The sequence below is a fragment of the Rhineura floridana genome, chromosome 3 (genome assembly GCF_030035675.1).
Source record: "Rhineura floridana isolate rRhiFlo1 chromosome 3, rRhiFlo1.hap2, whole genome shotgun sequence".
NCBI classification, from domain to species: Eukaryota; Metazoa; Chordata; class Lepidosauria; order Squamata; family Rhineuridae; genus Rhineura; species Rhineura floridana.
The window spans coordinates 215,992,081-216,014,050 of NC_084482.1; the positions used below are offsets into that span (position 1 = coordinate 215,992,081).

General features: G+C 43.8%; 1 pseudogene; it reads left to right on the forward strand.

Moving 5' to 3' along the window:
* The first annotated feature begins 8,832 nt into the window (after positions 1-8,832).
* Positions 8,833-21,970, forward strand: part of LOC133381644 (zinc finger protein 420-like) — a 30,484-nt pseudogene continuing 17,346 nt past the window's right edge.

A 21,970-nucleotide genomic window follows, 5' to 3' on the forward strand; every position in this document is an offset into this window, starting at 1 on the left:
TACACTATTGCCAACCCTACATCTACATCACCTTAGGAGAGAAAATCCTGGGAGTTGGGTGTGTTTAGGGTGCCTCCTTTGGATTCCCCTGGATCTACCTAAATCACTTAAAATCAGCGTTGTGAAATCCTCCATGCTCACACGGTTTTGCCCTGGTGTTTGGTTAAATGTTTAATCTAGTACAATTAAAATGGGCCCTCTTGAATTTGAAAGATTTTTACTTGGCATCCTGAGAAAATTAGGGGTTTTTAAACCATATATGGTCAGGATGGCAGTGGGGGGGGGGGCGCTGTGCCTCCTCTCCCTCTCCTGACCCCCTAGAGAGAAGAGGGTTCAATCCTTCCACCTGCTGCTCCTTCGGTGCTTTCCCTTTGTGCTCCATTCTGCCCATTCTCAGAAGAAAGTTTAAGGTGAAATATAAATATTTTGACCACTTTCAGATAACGGAATCACCTTTGAAAACCTTTATAGGTTGTTCACAAAGCCCCTACAAATATGATTTGGGAAGGAAGAGGATGCCCATTTTAGAGGCCACAGCTTCAAGGCACATGGGAATAAGGGTCCCCATCCTGCAAAATGCAAACCCAAACCATTTTTATTTAATTGGGCTTTCAAAACCCAACTACAGAGACTAGAGCTATTACTCAAATGTCTGTTCTGTTTCCCATCAGATGAACTACTTTTCCCCCCACTATGGATAATCAAAATGTAATCTTTACAAGCAATATGATTGTGATATACATAGTGTTTTTGGGTTTATTTTGTTGGTTATGTGTATATTTTATTTTGAAAATAAGATTTATTAAAAAATGAATTACAATTTTTCACAACTGTGAGCATTTCTAATGAGCTCATCTCCACAACCACCCTAAGAGGCTCAGTCACTATTCCGGTTTGCAAAGGAGAAACTGAGGCTATTAAGACTCACCACTGACTCAGAAGCCAAGATAGTCAGCTGTAGACGATTTCTATAGGAAGTTCAACCAGCAGCACAGAAGGAAAAAACGATCTTCCTCCTTGACAAGTCAACCACCTTGCAAGTAACGGGCAGTTGCACTGTAGATGCTTCTAAACGGGAACAGAAGGGAAGCTCATGTCCCATGTGCGCTGCCTACTCGCATACATGCACATCACCCTGCTGGGGCATTGCACATGATTAGATAGCGGTTGCTCACTGAGGAGCTTGAGTTCAAAAGCACAGTTCCTGCGCTGCTTCCCTCTAGGTGAGTGAGTGGCAGTTGGCGTGGCACAGCTAGGTTCTGTTCAGTGAGGGCCCTTCCAAGTTCATGACCCCTGACCAGTGCCCGCCCTGGTTTACCGCTGCTGGCAGTCCTCAAGAGTTGCAGTTTCCGTACAGGAGCCATCATCTCTTCCTTGGAAGGAGGCAGCCGTTTTAAATCACCCAATCCAAGGCAATGTGTTGGGGGGGATTTAAGATGTAGATCACTGAGAAAGAGGCGCCTTTAAGGACTGGGCTGGAAGGAACAAAAAGTGAAGTTATGGCCAGAGCAGAGAGGGAAACAGCAGAAGCCGGAAGGCAGATCACGATGAAAGTCTTTTGTTTAAAATACGAAATAAAACTTGTTAGCTTCCAAGAGTTTTCAGTTTCATGCAGTGATACAAGGAACAACACAACCACCTTCCCACATTGGGATCTGAGTGGCTCCCAGGCAGAGGTGCCCCCTCCCCATATGAGTATATCCTGGGGGTGGGGAGTGGAATGGAAAGGAGGGGAAGTGGAGTCATATGGGCAGAGCTGGGAGAGGAAGGAAAATGGAGCCCCAAAGTGACAGAGAGATCACACACACACAGCACCCTCTCTTTCCCTCTGTCTTAACATGCACAGAAAGTGCCCCACACCTGGACAATGTTCTTCCACCTCCTCTCCTTTTCCTGACATGGATCTTTTACTGTGTTTTCAGGAGGCACAGTTGGTCCTGAAGATGTTTCTGTATTTTGATAATTCCTTGCATATTATGATAAAATAATGGAGTCATAAATAAATAAATATCATGGAGAACTGTCCCAATTATTGCAGCTGGGGGAGAGAAAAAAATAATTCACCTCCAAGCCTCCTACATTAGATCAGTGAAGCGATGGGGTGGGAGGGTTGGGAACGATGGGGTGCAATCCGTGAAGAAGTGTCATCAGGCACTAAGGAGCTAAGCATTTCTCAGGTATGTGTTTGAAGAAGAAAAATACAATGGGCAGCCCAGATGTTGGTTTGAAATATGCATAATATGTGCCGAAATCATTTATATTTCCTTAAAATAGCTTAGTTTATAGCTCATTGACCATGGTATTGCCGATCTCTATGTATGGATGTGAAAGTTGGACAGTGAAAAAAGCAGATAAGAGAAAAATCAACTCATTTGAAATGTGTTGCACAAGAGCTTTGAGGATACCATGGACTGCGAAAAAGACAATTGGGTATTAGAACAAATTAAAAAAGAACTATCTTTAGAATCTAAAATGATGAAATTGAGGTTATCATACTTTGGACACATTATGAGAAGACATGATTCACTAGAAAAGACAATAATGCTGGGAAAAACAGACGGGAGTAGAAAAAGAGGAAGGCCAAACAAGAGATGGATTGATTCCATAAAGGAAGCCACAGACCTGAACTCACAAGATCTGAACAGGGTGGTTCATGACAGATGCTCTTGGAGGTCACTGATTCATAGGGTCACCATAAGTCGTAATCGACTTGAAGGCACGTAACAACAACAACACATTTTATGTTATTTTTATCATGTATTTGTTTATAATTCTGTAATTGGTTGTATGTTTGCAAACCACCGGAGGCCATCCTAGCAATTAACTGGTATATAAATTATTAAGAATAATAATCTCTTTTTAATTTCCATTTCATACCACATGGTTTGTTCACCATCATCAATGACACTGCAATGACATGCAATGACAACAAAATATTCAAATAAAATAGGGGGAAAAGTAACTGGGTGTGCCCACCCCTAAACTTTACTTGAAGTACTAGAAATCATACACATATACATACAGGACAGGGTCCTCTACAAGATGGCATTGGTTCCTGTCATGAAATTGTAACATGGTTTACAATGGTTTTTGCAACATGGCTCAGATGCAGAGAATTGTGGGGATTTCATCTTGGGAGGAGATGGGCCTCTGTGTGAGTGGAAAACATTAAGTTTTGTTTTTCAGCTGCAACTAATTAAGAGCTGGAGAAGCAGCACCTGGTTATCTCTGTTATCCGTTGAGAGCCTGGTACTCAAGGTCAAGTGGACCTGAGAAGAGTTGAGATCAGGAAGGGAGGGGGGCTTGCTAAGGCGCAAAAAGTGCAGAAGCTTTGGAAAATTACTTCATCAGAAAGCCCCGATTGGCTCAATCACTGTGAACTGTTGCTGGGTTTTTTCCCTTAAGTATAGGGGGTGACACCTATAGTCTTTGTTCCCGTGGGTTCCATCTGGACGGGTGGTTACCTGAGTGGGGTTCCACTGCCTTCACTACCCTACTTATGCCTCTCTGAGGAGAGGTGAGATTTACAGCAACTACCTCTTCAAGTAAGTAGAATAGGTCAGTTAGTTTTGATATTTTTGGTTGTGTCTGAACTCTCTCATGTGTCATACCTGAATCCCTAGTTGGATGTGGGTTTTGAGGAATTGTTTTGCTGCTATTAATTGTGCACTTATATTTTTATTAATAAAGCTACTTCTTATTTACCCTTATGTGTTCATTGAGCGAGAATAACCTTGGTCCTGGGTCTGGCACCTTGACCACTGACCATAAACTACGAAGAGTGTGTTTGGCTTTACCTGAGGGCTTCTGGACGTGGAGTGCCTGTTTGGCTCTTGTCTTTAGTGGACCTATATCTGGGCTCTGGGTTTCTCCTGACTCAGAGTGTGAACCAGGAGAAGGGGTGGTGGCACCCTATCTTCTACCTTGCAGGGTTGGTGTTGGTTTGCACAGCCTTGGCAAGGGGGAATTGGGTTCCGGATCACTCTTGGGTGCCAAACCTCTGTAATGTATTCAAGTCTCAATGTCAAAAGATTGTAAAAGAGGTGTCAGGGTTGTATTTGGAAACTGTACACGTGTGTGCTAACTGAACATTTCATAATGAGATGATTTATAGTGCCTGGTGTTGTAGCAGTATTCCAGCGTATGCACAAGACCGGTTGTACCCGGTTGCACCCAAGCGTATGCCCAAGACAGATAGACAAAGTCCGGAATAGGTTTTAAGAGTCTTTTACTGACTTACAGACATTAATGCAATCCTGGCTTCTCCTTTCTCCTAGTAACACCCCCACACTCTGTGCTTCAGCTATCAAGATTATATAGCTTACACACTGCCCTTCGCCAGCAGCATCTGCTGTGAGCTGACCTTGGCAGTCCTGCACACTGTTTAACCCCTTTATGTACATTTCTGCACTGTCTTTCTGGAAAACTCTTCTTCTTACACTTCTGAGCAGCCTACAGCTCCCACCTTTTCCATAAAGACATGCAGTTTCAACAACAATACATGTTTTACATTGTTTTACAGAGTTACAACCATTACAGACTTTATGATTTTACACAATCCAAATACGATGTTTCCTCATCATACATTTCTGTGTATTTATTTGTTCCTTTATTCCTGATTGTGCTGATTTGAAACCTCTCTGGTGGTTTCCCCAGCTTTGCTCTTTCAGAGCGTCTCAATGTCACAGCTTCCTCTGTGTTTTCCCTATTCACTTCAGTCACATTTTGTTCTTCTCCTTCTTGTTTTACCTCCTGCTCTACCTCATGTTCTGTGGTTGCATCGTGTGCATTGTTTAGCTCAACATATGTATTTTGATCCCAATCCTGCTTATGTACCTCAATGCTTCTACTTAGTACAACCCTTCTCTGACTTGGTATCCACACTCGGTAGTATGCGTTCTGAAATCCGATTACATTCCCTCTTTGTGCTCTTTGAGCTAGTTTTCCATGTCTTTTCCCTTTGGGTATGTGCACCCAGCACTTGGCTCCAAACCGTTCAATGTGCCTAAGTCTCGGTTTCTTCCCAGTGAGCTTCTCATATGGTGTCATGTTCAGTGCTCTGTAGAATAGCCTATTGTGAATGTAGGTAGCATACAACATGCACTCTCTCCAAAACGCATTTGACAATTCAGAATCTCTGAACATGGCTCTTGTTGCATCCTGAAGTGACCTATTTTTCCTCTCTGCAATCCCATTCTGAAATGGTGAAAATGGTGCAGTGAAATTCTGTTCTATTCCCTTCTTTGTTAAATATTGCTCTAGGGACTTTCCAGTAAACTCTCCCCCTTGATCAGAGCATATTCTTTGTATAGTGACACCATGTTGCATTTCCACCTTTGTCACAAACTGCTTCAGTTTCCCTTCCGCTTCATCTTTATTCTTAAGCAGATATATGGTGCAATACCCAGTAAAGTCATCCACAATTACCATGAAATACTTGGCACCTCCTTGTGAACCCTGAAACGGTCCTGCTAAATCGACATGAATCAACTGGTATGGAGCGTTTGTCTTACACTCCGCTTCCTTGCTTATGGGAGCTACTGTGGCTTTTGTTTGTTTACACACTTCACAATCAATATACTTGTCACACTCCTTCAGTGTCACATCCTCACTATTACCGGGAGTTTTCATTATTGTTCCAAAACTAGCATGTCCCAGTTTTCTGTGCCATAAATGAACGCAGTTGTCATGAGGCTTTCTGTTAGCACTCATAGCAGCACAACCTGCGTGTTTGAACTGAATGTAGAACAGTGAATCTCTCAGAAACCCTTTCATACAGATTTTGTCTCCTTTCTGTATCTCACACATCCCTTGTTTGAATGTTACAGTATATCCCATTGCATTTAGCTTCTTTACAGACAGTATGTTACATTCGAAACCCGGTACATACAATACATCTGTCATAATCGTATTTAATACACTGAGCTGTACAGTACCTTTGCCCAACACCTCCCTTTTCGTTCCATCCGCCAGTATAACAACTTCTTTCACGGGAAGTGATGTTCTGAACATGTTTATTTCCTTTATTAGGCTATGGGTTGCTCCCGAATCAATTACCCATTTATCATTGTCTTTGTTTTCACAGCTATTTGATTTACGAGTTCCAGCACTCACCAGCTGCACACTTTTCGGCTTCCAGCCTCGTCCTCTACGCTTCGCTTCACAGTCTCTCTGTAAATGTGTTTTCGAACCACAATAATAACAAGCTTTAAGTCCAAACGGTCTTGCTTCTGTTTCTTTGAAATGTGAAGTCTTCTTGCTGTCTCTTCTCTCTGTTTTCTCTCGTTCTCCGGCATCTCTCCTTCTTTCCCATTCCTGAAGAAGCTTGCCTGAAACGTACTCCGTAGTCAAGCCTGCATCTTGCATAGCTTCTAAGGAACTGACTATCGGATCCCAAGTTGAGTCCAATGTTGACAGGATGATATAAACTCTTTGTAACTGTGTGTGCTCTACATTCCGCTCCTGCAGCTCTGCAAACAGTCTCTGTAATTCCAATAAATGCTCAGACATTGTCTTGTCCTCAGCCAGTTTCATTTGATAAAGTTTACGCGCTAAGAAAATCCTGCTGCTGTCTGTCTGTCTCACATGAACTTCATTCAAAGCTGTCCACATGAGTTTTGCTGTTGGCCGTTCTTTCACGTATAATAATTGAGAGTCATCTATAGCCAATATAATAAATGCTCTTGCCTTTTCATCCATGCGAATCCACGCTTGCTGTGGAGCACCCGGTGGGTCGTCTTCAATTACTTGCCATAAATCTTCTTTTGTTAGGAAAGCCTGCATTCTGAGTCTCCAACTTGAATAATTACTTTCAGTGAGTCTTTCCAGAGGCATGCCGGCCGAAAGTGAAACTGCCATCTCCACAGCACACTTCTCCTCCCCGCCTCTCTCGATCAAGCACTCAGCCATGATACCGTTTCTCCCAAGCTTGTGGCTTTCTTGCTTCTTTACTCTGCTTCACTCTGGACTGTATCCTGGGTTTGAGTGGGCATTAATTTGTGCCATAGGCTGGGCCCATAATCCCTGTTGTAGCGGTATTCCAGCGTATGCACAAGAAACGGTTGTACCCGGTTGCACCCAAGCGTATGCCCAAGACAGATAGACAAAGTCCGGAATAGGTTTTAAGAGTCTTTTACTGACTAGCAGTTACAGACATTAATGCAATCCTGGCTTCTCCTTTCTCCTAGTAACACCCCCACACTCTGTGCTTCAGCTATCAAGATTATATAGCTTACACACTGCCCTTCGCCAGCAGCATCTGCTGTGAGCAGACCTTGGCAGTCCTGCACACTGTTTAACCCCTTTATGTACATTTCTGCACTGTCTTTCTGGAAAACTCTTCTTCTTACACTTCTGAGCAGCCTACACCTGGTACCTTAGGTTTGCTCTCTAAGTTGGAGATACCAAAATAAAGATTAACAGCATCTTCTATTTGTAGATTGTTGTGCATTATTTTAACATAGTGCATGGACGCACTTATCTGTGCCCTGAACCCATGAGATGCCCTAGGCCAGGCGGGAAGCACTGGGATCTCATAGAGGACACCCTCCCCTTTCTTGAGGTTTATGATTTCTCCTGGCTGGGAGCAGATGTTGGGGTGGGCACCCCCAGTTACTTATTTTTTTCTGCCTCTTTTTGTCAATTTTGGTTGTGCATAGATGCCCTTATCCATGCCCTGTACCCATTTTTTTATGATTTTATGCCATCATTATGCATTTATGAGAATTTCAGAAGCCAGATAATTTTGATGCAATATATTTATTGTTATTCTTGACAGGGAGATTCTCCAGATCATGGAGATATATGATACGGGGCACCCCAAAATCTATTCTGGGGTTCACAGGCATGTTAACTTTGGCTTGGAGTTGCTGTAGTTGTGAACTTTTCTTTTTTAGTGTTTTTAACTTACAAGCAAATGAGGAACTGGGAATCTACTTCAGCGTCGTTTTCAGGGAAGGTCTCCTGAATTTGGTTCCTTCCACGAAAAGGCCACCAGCAAGCTGCACTCGTGCTTTCCATCCAGCCTCAGGAGCCGCCCTCAGGGTCTCCGGGCCTGCTCGTCTGAATTTATTTTATTTATTTGACTTATTAGTCGCTTATCTGGCTGAATTGTCAGCCACTCTAAGCGAGGTACAAAGCAGCACATGCAAACATCAAAACATTAAGAGACTAACAATAAAAACTAACAATAACGGAAAAGCTAAATGAATGGCGCACGCGGGTTCATGCTGAGGCAGGAATCCTCGTCTCAGCGCGAGGGAAGACGCGCCTACACCGAGATCCGCGTCGCGTCGCACGCCGACCTTAAATCCTCCCCAACTCCATATGCCTTGCCGCAGAAGGGTTAAGGATACAGAGCGGGATTCCTAGAGAGGAAGGGATGAGGGAGGCCGGGTCCTCCAGAGCCCTTCGCCCGCTCCTTCCCGCCTGCCTTCTCCGCCGGCTCTTTGGCGACGGGCTGCGTCGGTGTTTCCCTTCGGGGATCCGGTGAGCTCCCCGTGGGGCTGTGGGGTGAAGGGGAGTCCCGGGGGGCGGGGAGGGCGCCTGGGGAAAGGGGACCAGCCAGGGAAATGGGGAGAAGAGGGGGCGCGGCTTCTGGTTGGGGGGCGGAGGGCCCCTTGATCTCGCCCCATAGCAGCCCCTCTCCTCGGGCGCACCTTGCGCGGGGCGAGCCCTGCTCGGAGGGGAGACTCTGGGAGCGGGAGGGGAACGCCTTGGGAAGGTGGGGAGGGATGGGGGGCTCCTGGGGGGGAGGATATACATTTAAATAATTCTAATAGAAATCGGGAGGGGAGAAAATGCCTCCGCAGAGCAGAGCCGGTGGATCCTAGCTGCTGTCGGGTGCAAAGCTTGTGGCCTCCTCGGCAGGAAAGGCGGTCGCTGCCGGGAACAGGATGTCGCTGCCCGTGGGAATCTTTGGTCTGGCCCAGCAAGGCAGCTCATTAACTGTGAGAGGAGTGGAACCTCCATGTGTAGAAGTAGTATAGCAGACAGCAGACAATGCAGAGTTTTGAAATTAAACAATTTAAGGGAGGAGGCATGGTTTGGCTGGAACTGGGTTACTCATACTTCAGTAGATTAATAAAGGGAGAAAGATGGTAAAACTGTGTAAAAGTAAGAGACAATGGATGGAGTTTTTCTCCATCCGACATAATGCTTGAACCAAGTACCATCCAAGGAAGCTGAAGGGGGGGATTCAGAGCATTGTTAAAACGATGGAAGTTGCTGCAGTAACATGGAGGGAAGGCCAGTGCTTGAACAGCTCCAAATGGGGATCTATCTATCTATCTATCTATCTATCTATCTATCTATCTATCTATCTATCTATCTATCTATCTCTTTTAGGTATTTATATACCTCTTTTTAAGCAGACCTCACAAAGTGCTTTACATAAGATTATTATAATATGTACTGATTTTTTTTAAAAAAAGTTATAATAAAATGGAAAAGACCTTTATTTGTTTAAGAAGGAATGGTTACTGCCTCAGGTCAAGATGCCCCTGTGGTGACAGCTGGGGAAGGAAGGGAGAAGCCACCGTCTCTCGTTCATGAAGGACAAAGCTGTCCTTAGCATAGATGACTAGCTGCCTTCTAGTAATATTATTGTTTATTCATTTATCTACTGCTTAAATGCCAAAATGGCTCCTAGTGATTATGTGTCCATTTCCTCCAGCACCAGTGGCTAAATGCCTCTGCATGCTGGCTTCCCATTGGGGCATCTGGTTGGCCACTGTGAGAAGAGGATGTTGGACTAGACGGGCCTTTGATGTGATCCAGCAGCCAGGCTCTTCTTATGCTCCCATTAGTTGTAGGGAACAGACCTCTGGGAGGGATGTTGAACCTTCTGATTCTCAACCAGACTGCAGGCTTTAATCCATGGGCCTCACATGAAGGAAACTCCCAAACAAATCTTCCATTTTGCTTTGTGTCTCAGCATTCAGCTGCCTTTCCTTTGAGGGATGACCTGGTTGCTATCCAGATAAATCCACATTTCCTCAGGGAAAGTCTTCCCTCCTGAGAGTATTATAATCTACTCAGCAAACAACGTTTTGGCTTTTGTAGGATTTGGTAGTATCCCCAATTAGGACAGCCTTTGCCAGAAGAGAGAGGAGTCTCTTGGGCCCTGTTAGAGGCTTCCTTGGAGCACAGAAAGCAAAGATGGAAGACTCAGCTGGCCCTGAAGCAGGAAGAAGTCTATATATCATCCATGCTGGGAGCCCTGGGGAATTCTGGGAAAGAAGAGTGCAGCAGGTCCTGGTTGAGGAGAACAATCTCAGCTCAGCTGTGCAGTGCCAGCACTTCAGGCAGCTCTGCTACCAGGAGGCTGAGGGCCCCCGAGATATTTACAACCGACTCCGCAATCTATGTTGTCAGTGGCTGAAGCCAGAGCACCATACAAAGAATGAGATCTTGGACCTGGTGATCCTGGAGCAGTTCCTGGCTGTCCTTCCACCGGAGATGGAGAACTGGGTGAGGGAATGTGGAGCAGAGACCACTTCCCAGGCGGTGGCCCTGGCTGAAGGTTTCATTCTGAGCCAGGCAGAGGACAAGATGCAGGCAGAGCAGCAGGTGAGAGATAATTTCATCCAGGTACTTCCAAGGGGCTCAGAATGTGAGGGGGGAGATCTTCTCCAAACCTTTCTCATCCACGGAGGAATATCCCAAACACCCCAAGCCCTTTTGCTTCTATCATCCATTTTGTGATCCGTCTCCCCATTCACTGGCTTCAATATCCTCAATGTTGTTTCAGGTCAAGGGTGGTCTGTTTGCAGAAGAGACCACTGATTTCCTGGAGTCACAGGAGGCACTATCGGACACCAGAGAGTGTTCCCTGCAAAGGGGGAACGTTCAGGAGAGTGGCAGATGTGCCAGTACACTTGGTAAGAATTGACCTGATCTCCCTCGATTGATTATGCCAGAGATTCATAGGATTATACAGCCACAAGAGTGGCTGTATACTATAGCCAGCCTGGATTTTTCACATTCCGCAATGTTAAATTGAAAATACCCCCCATGCCATTCTGATGCTTCCCATGAGCTCATTTCAAAACAAAACCTTACAAAACGTATAGTACTGAACTCAGAAACGCTTGCTTAACAACCCTCTCAATTTTCATGGCGATACACAAAACAGAGAGAATAGACAGTTCAGAGTCTAAAAAGAGAGAAAAAAACCCAAGAGCCCTTTTGGACTTTTTTCTCTGAGAGTTCTCATAATCTGTTGAAATTCATTAAAAATCAGCCATGTTCACAGAATACCTGTAATCCTAATACTGACCTTGCCTCATACTCTGACCTTTATCTTCTGCAGTTTAAAAGTTTAAAAAAATGCATCACTGATTTTTAATTAATTTAATAAATTTTGGCTAGGACCCTATGATAAGCCCAGGCATGCTCAGTAAGAATCAACTGTCACTAAAAGCCAGACTCACAGCTGCTGGGCTTGCCTAATCAGGGGGCCACACCCACACCAGATTGATTTCATGTGAGACAGTCATGGCTTTCCTCAGATAATCCTGGGAAGTGTAGCTTGTGAAGGGTGTTGAGAGGAGACTCCTATTCCCCTGAGAGAATGGTTTAACAGTCAGCCACTCTGATTGAAGGTCTGTGAGGGGAACAGGGCGTCTCTTAGCAACTCTCAGCACCCTTCACCAACTACACTTCCCAGGATTCTTTGAGAGAAGCCATGACTGTCCAAAGTAAATTAAAGGCCTGGTGTGGATGTGGCCAGGGGCAGCTTTGGTTTAAATTTGGGTGGGACGCTGCATGTGCCTGCTGTAGAATAAAAAGGTGGGGGAAACCCTGAAAAGCAATGATACTGTTCACAATGTTTTCCTTTTGGAAAGGAAAGGGGCTTCCCCTCTGCTTAGTGCCCTCCTCCCCTTCCTCCCTCCCTGCCCCTCCCCCAGGTCAGTGTTCGACTACGACCTGGGAGACCAGGGTTCAAATCCCCACACAGCCATGAAGCACACTGGGTGACCTTGAACCAGTCACTGCCTCTCAGCCTCAGAGGAAGGCAATGGTAAAACCACCTCTGAATACCGTTTACCATGAAAACCCTAATCACAGGGTCAACATAAGTCGGGATCAACTTGAAGGCAGTCAATTTCCATTTTCAAACATGATTGCACAGAAATAAATCCCATTGAACTCAAAAAGTATGTAAATGTTCAAACCCACCCTCCCTTCTCCCTCCTATCCCCTCCCTCTTGCCCCTTCCCTCCCCCTTCCTTTGCCCCTCCCTACCCATCCCCATTCCCTTCCAATCTCCTCTTTCCCCTTCCCCCTCCTCCCCCTCCCCTTCTACATCTCCATGGTCAGTTTTACCTTTCTTAAGCATGATTGCACGGAAGTATATGCCATTGAACTCTATAAGCATGCAAATGATCAAACCTGCCCTCCCCTCCCCCTTCCTTTGTCCCCCTCCAATACACTCCTTCGCCCTCCCCCTCCTCCTCCCCCATGGTCAGTTTTTCTATCCTAACCATGATTGCATAGGAGTAAATCCCATTGAACTCAATAAGCATGCAAATGATCACACCTGCTTTTCCCCTCCTTCCCTTCTCCTCTCCCTTCCTCCTCCCCTGCCCTCTTCCTTCTTTCTTCTCCCCTGCCCACTCCAGCCCTCCCTCCCCCCCCCCGGTCACTTTTACGTATCCTAAGCATGATTGCACAGGAGTAAATCGCACTGAATTCAGTAAACATGCAAATGATCAAACCTGTCCTTCTCCACCCCTCCCCCTCCTGCCTGCTCCCCTCCCAGTCCTCCCTTCTGCATTTCCTCCCCTCCCTCCTCCTCCTCTTCCCCTCCCCATCCCCTGTGGTCAGTTTCACCTATCCTAAGCATGATTGCAGGGGAGTAAATCCCACTGAACTCGATAAACATGCAAATGATCAATCCATTCTCAGCAAACTTGGACAGGATCCCATTTCTTACCTCCCGCATTAAAAAGCAGGGAAATTCACTAATAGGTAATAAACCTTGCAGTTTAAGAACATACCTATAGCCAATAGATATTTCTATCAAACTTTAAAAAGCAGGGAAATTGTGCAGCTATAGTGAATGCACTAGGGTAACAGGAGACCTGAGATACTCTCTGAGATATTGTACTGCCCTACACGTTTGTCAAAATGCAAACACAATTTGGGTTGGTCCTTCACAGTCCAATCCACTTGCTGTGTAGCTTGGAAGAATTTGGTAATGTGCCTCTGAGCATATGGTGAGTGGTGGCAACACCTGCAATCAGCCCAAAGAATAGAAAGAAGACATGTGCTGTGCGGATCTTGTTTTAACAGGGAGGAAGCAACATTATTAAGACAGTTGATATAGTTCAGATGGTCACTTTAAATATGTGTGATTTACTTTGCAATTTTAGTGAAGTTTCCTATAGGAAATCATTTTCTTTTGATTCTGTTTCTATGAAGATGTGAAGTACAGCAACACTTTGCAAAATTTACACTAAAAACATCCTCCAAACATAATTGTGGAATTATTTATTTATTTATTACATTTGTATACCTCCCCATAGCTGAAGCTGTCTGGGCAGTTTACAACAAATAATGGCACTGACCTCTGCAAAATAGTCTCCAGTGGACCTCAGGAGTGTCTCAATTTGCACAAGATAAAACAGTGGGAGGTGAAATATATTCTAGCAAAATTCTAGGTGTGCTCTATGTTTTTAATTGACGGTGCCCACCTTGCCTTAAATAAAGTGGTTTACACATAGCAGGCTGAAAACATGCATCCTCTTTTTTTCCAACAGCTAGAGTCATTGCTGAAGTAGCAACATATTGTATTCAGTCTGATTTTACATCAAACTGCAGTTTCAGATTCAACTTTTAATGCACCGAAAATAGAAATAGTACCTAACCTCCAATTTGAAACACAAAAGGCTGTCTTCCCTATCATATGACATTGACAAATAAAAAGGATTTGAAATTAATAAAAATAAATTTGACACAGATTTCTAGGATGAATAATCGGAATAAAATTTTCTAGTTTAGATTCTCTGTAGAAGCATTAGTAAGACAGGAAAGAAGGAAACTAAGAAGAACACCAACAAACATACAAAAATATAATTCTCTATGTTTGGAGATGGCAGGTGTTGCCACCACTCACCATATGCTCAAAGGCACATGTTTCCAAATTCTTCCAAGCTACACAGTAAGTGGATTGGACTGTGAAAGACCAACCCAAATGGTGTTTGCATTTTGACAACTTTGTAAGGCAGTCCAATATCTCAGAAAGGTCAGGTCTCCTGCTCCCCTGGTACATTCACTACAGCTGTGCAATTTCCCTGCTTTTTAAAGTTTGATAGAAATATCTGTTAGCTATAGTTATGTTCTTAACCCGCAAAGTTCTTTACCTATTAGTGAATTCTTTCATGTTCTCCTGAATCTTTGGTGGTGGGAAATGCAGCCTTTTATACATTTCATCAACGAATTTTCAGTACTTGAGAATATAAACCGGTTATTGCATGTCTGACCAAGAGTCCCAGTGGGAAGCTTTCACACAACTTAACTTTAAAATGCATAGGAAGAACCAAAACATACGATAGATGAGATATTTTGCACTGTCAGCATGTAGTTAGACACACATCACTTAACCTCTGAGGCAAGCATGTGCTAATGGCTTCCCACCACTTTTCTCTCTCGCAGGTGATGAAATGATGCCAGCAAGACCTCCTCAGCCATCTCTTCTTTGTGGTGGAGGGGAAGCAGCTGCTCTGGAAGAGGATCAGGTAGGGGGAAGGATCAGTGGGGGGAGAGAGGCTGGGGGCAGCCTGGGTGCCTCTGTCCTCTGCTCAACTCCCTGGGCCTGGATGAATTTCTCTCCTTCTCTTTGCTTCTGTCAGAGCTGCCCACTCGGGAGGCTGTGAATGACACTCAAGAAGGTCTCAATTTTGCAGGATAGTACCCACCCTCCCTTCCTTGATGAGTCTTCTGGATATTGCTAGCTAATAATCTTTATGTTATCTATAAAGAAGCAACTATTTCCTTTCCTCTCAGCGTCCCATGTCCTTTGAGGAGGTGTCTGTGTGTTTCACCGAGGAGGAGTGGGCTTTGCTGGATCCTGACCAGAGGGCGCTGCACAGGGAAGTCATGGAGGAGAACTTTTGGATTGTCGCCTCTCTTGGTAAGGCTCCCAGGCTGCATAGCTGGCAACGATACCATTTAGAAAATAGAATACTGAGAATTTTTGTGTATTTCCTATATTTAATTTATATAATAATAATAATAGTAGCAGCATTTATATCCTGCCTTTCCTCCAGTGAGCTCAAGGTGGGGTACTGGTTCTCTCATTTTATTCTCATAACAACCCTGTCAGGTAGGTAGGGCTGAGATGCAGTGACTGGCCCACTGGCCCCCAGGGAGATTCATGGCCGAATGAGAATTTGAACCCTAGTGTTACAAATTCTAGTCCAACACTCTAACCACTTCACCACACTGGCTTTCAGAAGGAGACCAGGGCAACAAACTACAAGTTATAAAAAGCAAAGCCATCTTAGAAACAATTTCAATATAGATAAAGGCAGGTTCTTTCAAAGGTTCTTGAAACAGGAAAGTCTTTAGTAGGTGCCAAAAAGATGAAAAAGATGGTGCATGTCTAATATTTAAGAGGAGGGAATTCCAAAGGGTAGATGCCACAACACTAAAAGCCCAATTTCTATATTATGTGGAACTGACGTCCTGACGAGATGGTATCTGCGGAAGGCCCTCACCTGCAGAGCACAGTGATCAACTGGATGTGTAACTGGATGTGGTGAGACAATGTTTCAGGTTTCATAGTCCCAAGCTGTATAGAGGTGTATATGAGAGTAGGGATGTTGGATAATCAACAGGAGAACACACTGACTGACCGAGATAAAGTAAAAGCAAGATGGAAGCAATACACTGAAGAACTATATAAAAGAGATGCAAAGATGACAGATTCATTCACAGAGGAACCGTATGATGACGATCCAGAAATCTTAGAATGCGAGGTGGAACCTGCTCTTAAAATACTTGGAAGAAACAAATCACCCGGAATAGATGGCATACCAATGCAGTTGCTACAGGTTACTGAGACTGAATCTGTCCAAATTTAGACAAAAAATTGTCAACAAATATGGAAACCAAACCATTGGCCCATAGACTGGAAGCATTCAATATACATCCCAATTCCAAAGAAAGGGGATCCCAGGGAATGCAGTAATTATCGAACTATTGCCTTAATATCCCATGCAAGTAAAGTAATGCTCAAGATTCTACAACAAAGGCTCTTACCATATATGGAGCGAGAAATGCCAGACGTCCAAGCTGTATTTAGAAAGGGAAGAGGCACCAGAGATCATATCGCAAACATACGTTGGATAATGGAACGGACCAAGGAATTTCAGAGGAAAATCACCCTGTGCTTTACAGATTACAGCAAAGCCTTTGACTGTGTAGATCATGAAAAACTATGGAATGCTTTAAAAGAAATTGGGGTGCTACAGCATCTGATTGTTCCAATGTGCAACCTACACACTGGACAAGAACCTACTGTAAGGACAGAATATGGAGAAACCTATTGGTTCCCAGTCGGAAAGGGTGTGAGACAGGGGTGTATTTTATCACCCTATTTGTTTAATCTGTATGCAGAACATATCATAAGGAAAGCAGAATTCGATCAAGATGAAGGAGGTGTGAAAATTGGAGGGAGAAATATTGATAATTTAAGATATGCAGACGATACCATACTCTTAGCAGAAACCAGTAATGATTTGAAACAAATGCTGATGAAAGTTAAAGAGGAAAGCACGAAAGCAGGACTACAGCTGAACGTCAAAAAGACTAAAGTAATGACAACAGAAGATTTATGTAACTTTACAGTTGACAATGAGGACATTGAACTTGTCAAGGATTATCAGTACCTCGGCACAGTCATTAACCAAAATGGAGACAATAGTCAAGAAATCAGAAGAAGGCTAGGACTGGGGAGGGCAGCTATGAGAGAACTAGAAAAGGCCCTCAAATGCAAAGATGTATCACTGAACACCAAAGTCAGGATCATTCAGACCATGGTATTCCCGATATCTATGTATGGATGTGAAAGTTGGACAGTGAAAAAAGCAGATAAGAGAAAAATCCACTCATTTGAAATGTAGTGCTGGAGGAGAGCTTTGTGCATACCATGGACTGCGAAAAAGACAAACAATTGGGTGTTAGAACAAATTAAACCAGAACTCTCACTAGAAGCTAAAATGATGAAACTGAGATTATCCTACTTTGGATGAATCATGAGAAGACATGATTCACTAGAAAAGACAATTATGCTGGGAAAAACAGAAGGGAGTAGAAAAAGAGGAAGGCCAAACAAGAGATGGATTGATTTCATAAAGGAAGCCACAGATCTGAACTTACAAGATGTGAACAGGATGGTCCATGACAGATGCTCTTGGAGGTCACTGATTCATAGGGTCGCCATAAGTCGTAATCGACTTGAAGGCACATAACAACAACAATGGGTCTAGGGTGGGCTTTTTCAGAATCGAGTGAATCACTGTCTCGTTCAGGGTATCTAGAACCACTCCTTTCTGAAAATACTTGTTGACCAAGCCCTGGATCTTGTCTGTCATAGAATCATAGAGCTGGAGAGGCCGTCGAGTACCAGCCCATGCTCAATGCTCAGTCAGACAAGGTGCTGGGAAGCAGGGTGGATGGTATACCAGCAGGAACCCTAGTTTACTGTCTCCTTGGCCGAACTCCAGGTGCAAGCCCTCACAGCTGGCTCCAAGACAGAATGGCTTCTTGGTGATGGAGCTAGAAGTTCTATGGACCACAGAAATCCCTCCCTTCCCCATCCTGCAGCCTGTGCTGATGTTGCACCAAGTATCCATGTGGGTAGCTGGATTAGATCACTTCGTCCCACTTCACCCAGATTCTTTACCGATCTGGTGTTAAACAACAGCACACACAGGCCAGTGGAACAGCAGAAAACCAACCATAAACTGGTCCATGGGAGGAGTGGGAATGGGGAACAAGATATAAATAGGTTTGACCTCTTTTTTCATGGTTAACTTGTTATTTTCCCCTGGGTTATACCGTCCTCTGCCCATGATCACTGAAACTTGGGTGGCATCAATCAGGTTCCTCTTTCTCCAGATTCCAGAATCTTTTAGCACCTCACATGGGCTGATTTAACCCATTTTTGCATGTTCTGACTGGCAGAATCTCTCCAATGGCAGATGCCCTGTGCACCAAAGGGCACCATCACAGATCCTTTGTGATGGACGTGGACTTTGCTCTCCTGGTCTGACTTTGTCTTTTAGGGAATGCTCTTTATGAGACAGGAATGCATGTCTGTACTTGTTTGCTTGTTTAGGGAATTACAGGGTTAACCTGCCCAAATTACGTGGCCTGACTGATCACATCACCTGGCCTGGGGTCTCAAATATCTAGGCAGTGAAAACTCCAGATCTCTTGTCTGAAGGCAGGAAAATTAAAGGTGCTGCTGTTTCCTGCTGGTGGTACCCTGGGCACGAATACTTCCTGCTGGCTGAATCATGGTGGCCACAGCCTGTTATTGACAAGGGGAGTTTTTATGAAAGAATAGCCATTCTGGAGTACTTTAGAACAAGGTGTGCTCTCACTGTGGTAAGGGGCATGGGAGACAGGAAAATATTTGCTGAGTCTGGAAGGAAGGCTTCAAGGAACAAAGGCTGATAAGAATACGATTCTCTTGAGCCTGTTCAGACTAGGGTAAGTCAGTTGGGTTCATCCAGTTATAATTTGGTTTAGCTCCACAAGGATATTCTGGGTTCCCTGTAATTTTTTTCTACATCACAAGTGGTGGCATCTTTCTGTATTGCATATCTTTCACCAAGTCTCATATTTTTCTTTGTGTTTTTGTAAACTCTGTAATTGTTTATAAAGCTGGTGTGGTCTCTCTATAATGGCACCACTCACTCCTGAAACCATTATACCTCACTACCTTCAGAGCAACCCAGGGAAATTTGGAGGCTGTTTGATATGGTGCAGTCGCCTTAAATGCTGTAATTCTTTATCTGGTGGAAGTGAGTGTGGGTGGGTGAAAGAGAGGGGTACATTCTCTGTAGCTTGATCTGTCTTCCCCAGCTAGCCAGGGACAATGGTTGGCTGCGTGTGGCCACCACATACTTTACTGTAGAATTCAGTGATTCAGTTTGGGAACTTGTGCCCACCACTAACATGCCCTGATAGTGAATGGTAGGTTCTCCCCTTTTTAAAATATTATTTCTATCCTGCCATTGCCCCACACAGTACACAAGAGAATGCACAGGGTTGTTCTGCACCACAATCCTGTCAAGTAGGCTAGGCTTCATGAGAGTGATTCCTGATGTCCACCCACTGACCTTGCTTTCTGAGCTGGGATCTGAGCTCTGGGCTCCAGAACCCAATCGAATAGCCTATAGAACACCAGCTCTTTGTTTAGCTGTTATCAGCAGCCACTAGATGGATGGTAGGTTTTGCCTCCCCGTTAAGGCTTTTCAGTTGTTCCATTATCAAAAGCATTATGTGTGGTTGTTTATTGATTTTAGGCTCCCTCAAGCTCTTAATAGTTTTCTTTCTTCTTTGAACAGGTTATGAATGGGAAGCCGAGAATCAGGGTAAACGACACAGGGTGTTCCCTGAAAGAGCCACATGTATTAAGGGGGAGCAGCAGAGAAGGAGAACTGTAGAAGAAGAGAAAAGGAGGAATAAACCCCTTACTCCTCAGGGCAGTGACTGCCAACAAATCCTGGTCCAAGAAAAAATGGAAAAAAGGAAAGAAACTAATACAAAGCTCACTACCCATCAAAGAACTCGAACAATGGAGAAACCGTATAAATGCTTCGAATGTGGAAAGAGCTTCACACGTAAGGATGGGCTCACTACACATCAAAGATCTCACACAGGGGAGAAACCATATAAATGCTTGGAGTGTGAAAAGAGCTTCCGTCAGCAGGCACATCTCACTTCTCACCAAAGAATTCACACAGGAGAGAAACCATTTAAGTGCTTGGACTGTGGAAAGAGTTTCATACGTAAGCATAGGCTCACTTTTCATGAAAGAATTCACACAGGGGAGAAACCATATAAATGTGCTGAATGTGGAAAGATGGATGGTAGGTTTTGCCTCCCCATTAAATCTTTTCAGTTGTTCCTTTATCAAAAGCATTATGTGTGATTGTTCATTGATTTGAGGCTCCCTCAGGTTCTTAACACTTTTTTTTCTCCTTGCAACAGGTTATGAATGGGCAACTGAGAATCAGGGAGAACTATACGGGGTATTCCCTGAAGCAGTCATGTATATTAAGGGGGAGCAGACAAGAAGGAGAGCTATAAAAGAAAAGAAGAGGAGGAATAAATCCCCTACATCTCAGAGCAGTGACTGCCATCAAATCCCAGTGCAAGAAAAAATGAAAGGAAGTAATACACAGGTCACTACACATCAAACAACTCAGACAGTGGAGAAACCATATAAATGCTTGGAGTGTGGAAAGAGCTTCCGTCAGAAGGCACACCTTGCTCCTCATCGAAGAATACACACAGGAGAGAAACCATATAAATGCTCTGAATGTGGAAGGAGCTTCTTTTGGAAGGCACATCTCACTTTTCATGAAAGAATTCACACAGGGGATAAATCATTTATATGTTTGGAGTGTGGAAAGAGTTTCTTTTGGAAGGCAGACCTCACTATTCATCAAAGAATTCACACAGGGGAGAAACCTTATAAATGCTTGGAATGTGGAAAGAGCTTCATTAGAAAGTCTCATCTCACTTATCACCAAACAATACACATGAGGGAGAAACCATTTAAATGCTTGGAGTGTGGAAAGAGGTACACATATAAGTGTAGTCTCACTACTCATCAAAGAATTCACACAGGAGAGAAACCATATAAATGCTTGGAGTGTGGAAAGAGCTTCATATGTAAGAGTAGTCTCACTTCTCATCAAAGAATTCACACAGGGGATAAACCATTTCAGTGCTTGGAGTGTGGAAAGAGCTATTCATGGAAGAGTGGTCTCACTTCTCATCAAAGAATTCACACACAGGATAAACCTTTTAAATGCTTGGAGTGTGGAAAGAGCTTCTCTTGTAAGGCAAATCTCACTTTGCATCAAAGAATTCACACAGGAGAGAAACTACATAAATGCTTGGAGTGTGGAAAGAGCTTCATACGTAAGGATAGTCTCACTACACATCAAAGAAATCACACAGGGGATAAACCATATGAATGCTTGGAGTGTGGAAAGAGCTTTTGTCAGAAGACACATCTCATTTTTCATCAAAGAATTCACACAGGGGAGAAACCATATAAATGCTTGGAGTGTGGAAAGAACTTCACACGTAAGGATAGTCTCACTTCTCATCAAAAAATTCACATGGGAGAAACCATATAAATGCTCTTAATGTGGAAAGAGCTTCTGACAGGAGGCACATCTCACTCCTCATCAATGAATGTATACAGGGGAGAAACCGTACAGTTGTTTGGAGTATGGAGAGCTTCATGCAGAAGAAGAACCTCACTTCACATCAATATATTCACACAGGCGAGGAATCGTTTAAATGCTTGAAGGGTGGAAAAAACTGTCAGAAGGAATATCTCATTTTGTATCAAAAAATTCATACGGAAGGAACCATAGAAATGCATGCAGTACTCATTGATGAATTCTCAAGGGAGAAACTACATAAATGCTTGGAATGTGGAAAGACACACCACATTTCTCATCAAAAGTTTTTGTAGAGGAGGGACAGTATAGAAGAGGGTTGAATATGTTATTCTGTCACTGTTTAACTATTTCAGATTGGAGAAATGACACGTTACTAGATTCTTCCAAGCAACAGAGCAAGTGGATTGGACTGTGAAAAACCAACCCAAATTGTGTTTGCATTTTGACAAATTTGTAGGGCAGTACATTATCTCAGAGAGGAGGTCAGGGTTCCTACTCCCCTGGTGCACTCACTATAGCTGCCCAATTTC